At 50.7% G+C, this 6,767-nt stretch overlaps 2 non-coding genes across 2 annotated transcripts; one reads left to right on the forward strand and one right to left on the reverse strand.

Moving 5' to 3' along the window:
• Window positions 1-303: 303 nt before the first annotated feature.
• Window positions 304-376, reverse strand: TRNAV-AAC (transfer RNA valine (anticodon AAC)). Its single transcript has one exon. It is a non-coding gene; the product is annotated as a tRNA-Val (tRNA).
• A 981-nt stretch (window positions 377-1,357) lies between these two features.
• Window positions 1,358-1,429, forward strand: TRNAE-CUC (transfer RNA glutamic acid (anticodon CUC)). Its single transcript has one exon. It is a non-coding gene; the product is annotated as a tRNA-Glu (tRNA).
• The last annotated feature ends 5,338 nt before the right edge of the window (window positions 1,430-6,767 follow it).

A 6,767-nucleotide genomic window follows, 5' to 3' on the forward strand; every position in this document is an offset into this window, starting at 1 on the left:
ACCAGTAATGCTTATATGGAGGCGAACTGTATTGACATACTTATATTCATTATAGAGAAATTTCCAGTACGTACTGTTTCCATTCGCACACTTTTTTATACAATTTGTCGGTATTTTTTCTATAACTTGCTGTGTATGTAATTATATAATTGAACTTTTTAATTTGTATGTTCTTACATGTGCTTATATGGTTTTATAATGAAATCGAATAAAGCTATCTTTGACTTTGACTATATGTGAAGTCCACAGCGCGTGAGAATAACAAAAGAATTAACTAATGAGCTCTGATGGAAAAGGAAAAAGTGTTTCCGCCCGGTCTCGAACCGGGGACCTTTCGCGTGTTAGGCGAACGTGATAACCACTACACTACGGAAACACACATGAAGAATTGTGCACTACTGTATAGTCTTATCACCGTCCAAGACTGACTGCTGCTCCATCAATTGTGCGCATTGAACGCTGCACAGTTAAGAGGGCTCTCACTGAATGCACAGAACGGAATAATGAACAGGCCAGATGTCTCACATTGAACGCATAGAACTGAATGCTGCACAGATAGGAGGTCTCCCGGGGTGATGGGGCCTGCTGGGGTGAATGAGGCCTGCTGGGGTGAAGGAGGCCTGCTGGGGTGAATTATGCCTGCTGGGGTGAATGATGCCTGCTGGGTTGAATAATGCCTGCTGGGGTGAAAGAGGCCTGCTGGGGTGATGGAAGTCTGCTGTGGTGATGGGGGCTGCTGATGTTATGTTGCTAGGAACCTCCTGTGGAGTGACGGGGTCGCTGTGAATTGCTGAAAGGCAGCAGCGCCCCCCACAGGCTCTTGGCACACTGTCTGGAACAGACACACGTTTGTGTAAGTTGCACATGAGAAGCGTGTATCAGTAACGTGCTCCAGCAGTCACCGCACCCTATGTTGTGATTCCTTTGATTTCTTGATGGGGGCGGGGGTGACTCACCCTCTCCTCTCTCCCTTGTGTTTGAATTACAAGTAAAGAGCTCGAGGGCAGCGGCTGCATCTCTTATGACTCAATGGTGTCTGTGAATGAAAGTAAAGTTTCCACTTCCTGTCAATCCCACGGTTTCCGTTCCTTTCCCTCTCCTCAGGTGCCTCAGCACTGGGGGTCTCTTGTTTTGAGTGTCTTTGTTCCTGTCCTTGCTGTCCTCACTGCGAGTCTTCCGGATAGATGGATGTTTACTGCTGTGTGATACTTTTGTCTGTTTGGGTTGTCCGTACAAACCTCGGTAGCATGAGGCAAACATGAAGTAAGAGCCCCCTTAGCAGAATCCAGAGAGTGTGCACAGAGCGCGCGCTGCATCAGTGACATCATTAGACCCGGTACAGCCATCATACCCACGCTCACTGGTGGTCTAGTGGTTAGGATTCGGCGCTCTCACCGCCGCGGCCTGGGTTCGATTCCCGGTCAGGGAAAGATACTTTTTAAGCAACCATTTTCTTCTTCAACCCTTATTGTGTCTTTTATATTGCTACATACAATTTTCGTTGCTTAATTACACTGATTACTTTATGTAGTGCCTTATATGAGACACTTTGATAACGATTGGTGCACATTTTATACCTCTTAATGTCACTTTGTTTGGAATCTAATATCTTCATGTTATTGTTGCCAGACCATGTTACCGGCCAAAGTCACAATTCGCATTGCAGTAAAGTGCATTGTGATTTCACTGGAAATTCCGTTTTGAAAGGGAAACGTGGCCCCCACTACCAGAGCATCCTGAACAGATACAACATGACCTATTATGTTTCCTTGAGAGAAGAATCACATCACTTCAGTTAGAGGGTCAATATGTCCTGATTAGGCACTGAGGATTGGTCTAAGGCTGCTGCTCACAAATGAAAGGGACTCTTAGGGGCATGATGAGCCCCTTGCGGCGCTGGAGCGTCACTTTTTGTGCCGCTCCGATGGCGCAAACTACAAAATTACATCTATGCGATCATGCACAGACACTTTGGGGCATATGTACAAGCCCCTATCGTCAGCACAGCCTCACTTTTACTGGTTTTGTGGTGGAGATAGGGGCTGCACCTTATGTACAAGGCAGCGTTAAGCCACTTAATATGTTTTAACGCTGCCTTGTACATAAGGACCACTTTCACACTATGGTTAGCGTGAAAGGGGTGGGCAGTGGGTGTTGCAGTGGGCGTTCCACTGCAATACCCATTCATATTGACGCTACCCTCTATGTACAAGGGTGGCACACATAGGAGGCAGCGCCAAAATTAAGACCAGGTAAATCCAGGTCTTAAGTTGGCGAAACAAGTAGAAATACATTCTTTCCCCTAGTTTTTGCTTTTTCCATGTGTGCTGCCTTGCCATGGTTTGTTTATGTACAGGAAGGTCCCCCTTCCTGTACATAAACCAACCTGTAAAAAAATGCCATGTTGTAACTTTCACGTGTGCATGGCATTTTAGGATTGTTTATGTGCAGGAAAGGGCACCTTCCTACACATAAACAATCCTCCCCTGCACGCAGACACCCTTGAACTATGGTACAAGGCAACCTGCATTGGCGCTAAGTTGCTAATCTTGGCACCATCGCGGGGGAAATGCAAGGCGGAACCACATTCTTGTAAATATGGTGCATCCTTGTATTTCAGAAGCGGCGGAGCGCAGCGTTAAGCAAAGGAGGCTAACGCCGTGCTCTGCCATACTTCTATGCGATCATGCACAGACACTTTGGGGCATATGTACAAGCCCCTATCGTCAGCACAGCGTCACTTTTACCAACGTTGTGTTGGAGATAGGGTCTGCGCCTTATGTACAAGGCAACGTTAAGCCACTTAAGGTGCCTTAACACTGCCTTGTACATAAGGCCCCTTTCACGCTATGGTTAGTGTGAAATCAATCAACCAATCATAGCATTTATGAAGCCCACTACTTACCCGTGAGGGTCTCAAGGCGCTCGGGGGTGGGGAATGCTGCTAATGCTCGAAAATCCAGGTCTCGAGGAGTCTTCTGAAGGTCAGCAGGTATTGGGTCTGCCGTAGGTAGGTGGGGAGGGTGTTCCAGGTCTTGGCGGTGAGGTGGGAGAACGATCTGCCACCTGAGGTTGCTCTTCGGATGCGGGGGACTGTGGCAAGGGTGAGGTCAGCGGAGCAGAGCTGGCGGGTGGGGGTGTAGAAGCTGAGTCGTCTGTTGACTTGTTGAGGTACGCTGGTCTGGTGTTGTGGTGTGCCTTGTGTGCATGGGTGAGGAGCTTGAAGGTTATCCTCTTATTGACGGGAGCCGATGCAGGTCTTTCAGGTGGGGTGTGATGTGGCTATGGCGAGGGATGTCGAGGATCAGGCGTGCAGAGGCATTCTGGACGTGTTCAAGCCGTTTCAGGAGTTTTGACCGAGGCTCTTGCGTAGGGGGCGTTTCCGTAGTCCAACCTGCTGCTGACCAGAACCTGGGTGACCGTTCTTCTCGTTTTGGTGGGGATCCACTTGTAGATCTTGAGGAGCTTGCGGAGGGTATTGAAGCAGGAGGAGGAGACAGCGTTGACCTGCTTAGTCATGGAGAGGGTGGAGTCGAGGATGACCCCTAGGTTGCGTGCGTGGTCAGTGGGTGTTGGAGCTGTTCCCAGTGTGGTTGGCCACCAGGCGTCGTCCCAGGCCGAGGGGGTGGATCCGAGGATGAAGACCACCGTCTTGTCTGAGTTCAGCTTCAGCCGGCTATTCCTCATCCATTCGGTGACGGCCTTCATTCCTTCGTGGAGGTTGGTTTTGTCGGTATGGGGGAGAGGATCAGCTGGGTGTCATCGGCATAAGAGATGAAGTTGAAGTCATGCAGTCAGGCGACGTGGGCGAGCGGTGCCAGGTAGATGTGAAACAGCGTTGGGATGAGGGATGAGCCCTGGGGTACGCCACAGATGATGTCGGTGGCTTCGGAGCAGAAGGGGGATGTGCGGACACTCTGTGGTCTGCTAGGGAGGAAGAAGGTGGTCCAGTCCAGGGCCTTCTCTTGGATCCCGGCGTTGTGGAGGCGTGTGCGTAGTGTGCGGTGGCAGACCGCGTGGAAGGTGGCTGGCAGGTTCAGTAGGATGAGGTGCCGTGGTTTCTCCGTTGTCTAGCTGGGTCCTGATGCCATCGGTGGCAGCGATGAGGGCAGTTTCGGTGCTATGGTTGCTGCAGAACCCGGACTGGGACGAGTCCAGGTTTCTATTTTCCTCGAGGTAGGGGGCAGTTGTTTGTTGACAGCCTTCTCGATGACCTTCGCCGGGAACGGAGGCAGGGAGATGGGCCGGAAGTTCTTGAGATCTTTAGGGTCCGCCTTGGGTTTCTTGAATAGGGCGTTGATCTCGGCATGCTTCCAGCTCTCCGAGAAGGTGGCTGTCTTGAAGGAAATGTTGATGGCCTTCCGGAGATGCGATGGCGGTGCTGGCTTTGTTGAAGATGTGGTGCGGTCTGACGGAGACCCGGATTGGACGGTGCTTCCTGATCTTGATGGTGTCGTTGTTGTTTATGTTGGTCCAGGAGAGCAGGCAGTTGGTGCGAATGGTGGTCATGGGGGCAGAGGTCTCAGTGGTTGTCGGGGCGGTCGTGGCGTTGAAGCTGTTGTGGATGTCTGCGATCTTGCGATGGAAGAAGGAGGCCAGTCAGTTGCACAGGTCTTGCGAAGGTGGGATGTCGTTGGTGTTGGAGCTGGGGTTGGAGAGTTCTTTCATAAAGTTGAAGAGCTCTTTGCTGTTGTGTGCGCTGCTGTCTAGGCGGTCTTTGAAGGAGGCCTTTTTGGTGGATCTGATGAGGTGATGGTGTCTGCGGGTGGCGTCCTTGTGGGCTGTGTAGCTGTGCGGTGTTCGTTCACGGTGCCAGTTCTTCTCTAGCTTTTGGCAGGTTTGCTTCGAGGCCTGGAGGTCTTCGGTAAACCAGCTGGCTTTCTTGCTGGTGTGGCTGTTGGAGGGTTTCTCTAGCGGGGTGAGGGTGTTGGTGCAGTCGTCGATCCACTGTCTGAGGTTGCGGGCAGCGGAGTCAGTGGGGTCGGCGGGTGGGCTCTGGGCGAGGGTGGTGGTCAGCTGGTCTATGGTGACTTTGCTCCAGCAGCGACGACACATCTGTTGGATGTGGTGGTACGTAGTGAAAGGGGTGGGCAGTGGGTGTTTTGGTGGTCGTTCAACCCCAACACCCATTAATTTTGACGCTAACCCCTATGTACAAGGGTGGCGTACATAGGAGGCATCAGTAAAATTAAGACCAGGTAAATCCTGGTCTTAAGTTGGCGAAACGAGAAGAAATGCATTATTTCTCCTTGTTTTTGTTTTTTTCATGTGTACTGCCTTGTGCACCACACATGGAAAAAGCAAAAGCAAAATGCCGTGGTTGCTTATGTACAAGATGGTCCCCCTGTAAAAAAATGCCATTTTGTCACTTTCATGTGTGCATGTCATTTTAGGATTTTTTATGTGCAGGAAGGGACACCTCCCGACACATAAACAATCCTCCCCTGCACGCAGACACCCTTGCACTGTTGTGCAAGGGTGCTGCATTGGCGCTAAGTTTCACAGAGGGAATTGCAAGGCTGCACCACATTGTTGTAAATATGGTGCAGCCTTGCGTTTCAGAAGTGGCAGAGCATGGTGTTAAGCCAAGGAGGCTAACACTGTGCTCTGCCACTTCCTTGTACATATCCCCCTTTGTGTGGCTATGAATGGCCTTAAAGATCTGAAGAGAGGCAAGTCAGCCCGGATTGCTACGGTTGTTTACTCTTGGCTCTGGAGGCGCTCCATGGGTGTTACAGTGGGTGTTCATACGCAACACCCATGGATTTTGATGCTTCCCCAGATTTACAAGACTATGCAAAGCTGGGAATGCCCCAAAATCTTACGCCTCCTAGAAAGAGGAAAATGCCTCTCAGGATTGTTTTTGAAAAACAATCGTGCTGACAACTCAGACACCCTTGCATCATGGTGCAGGCCAGGGGCGGCTCCTCTGCTGAGGCGGAGGAGCGTCGCCCCACTATTCTCTGAGCAGTGCAAAAGGAATACAATAAAATGATAATAACCCAACATTATTATCATTTTATTTTTAATATGGAGCCAGGTTAGGGCAGGGCTGTTGGCACAGGGAAGAGGAGTGATTGGTGCACAATAAGTGCACATGCAGGTTTGGCTGGCCGTCTTGACCTGGCCAAACAGGCATGCACACTCCGCATTTCTCCACCTGGCTCTGTTGCACAGACGGGTGGAGAACAGTCCCAGAAACTATCTGAGCAGCAAACCAGGCTGCTCAGACCAGTCATGACGCTGCAATCAAGCTGATGATAGCTGCGTTGTGATTGGCTTAGGAGAGTCTTGGAGCATGGGTATTGCCGGATGCCAGGAATGGAGAAGAGGTGGCGGCTGGCAGGTAAGTCGTCTTTTCTTGTTATCAAACCCCCACCTGCTACTTCACCACAAGTGCTCCCTTGCAGCTGCCACTGGTTCAAGGGTGCCTGTGTTGGCGTTAGGCTGCCGAAACAGTGCCAGCACTGAGGTAAGGACAGGAATGTACCATACTAGATAAATACAGTGAATTCCTGTGCTTTCACTTTGACGTAGTGCATGGTGACTTGCTGCGCTGCCCTACAACTAATCCCCATAAATGAGGCCCTGAGTTTTAGCACCTTGTCACTGTCGCAGCACTCCAGACACTCTCTCACAGCCCGTTCCACCTCTAGGTCAGCTCTCAGACACCAGAAGTCGGTTTGAGTACTTCCCTTCATTTTGACCACTACAGAATGCTGCCAAGAAAAGGCATGCGGTCTTCACTATGGGGGCCCCCTGCGGGC

The sequence above is a fragment of the Lissotriton helveticus genome, chromosome 1_2 (genome assembly GCF_964261635.1).
Source record: "Lissotriton helveticus chromosome 1_2, aLisHel1.1, whole genome shotgun sequence".
Taxonomy (NCBI): Eukaryota; Metazoa; Chordata; class Amphibia; order Caudata; family Salamandridae; genus Lissotriton; species Lissotriton helveticus.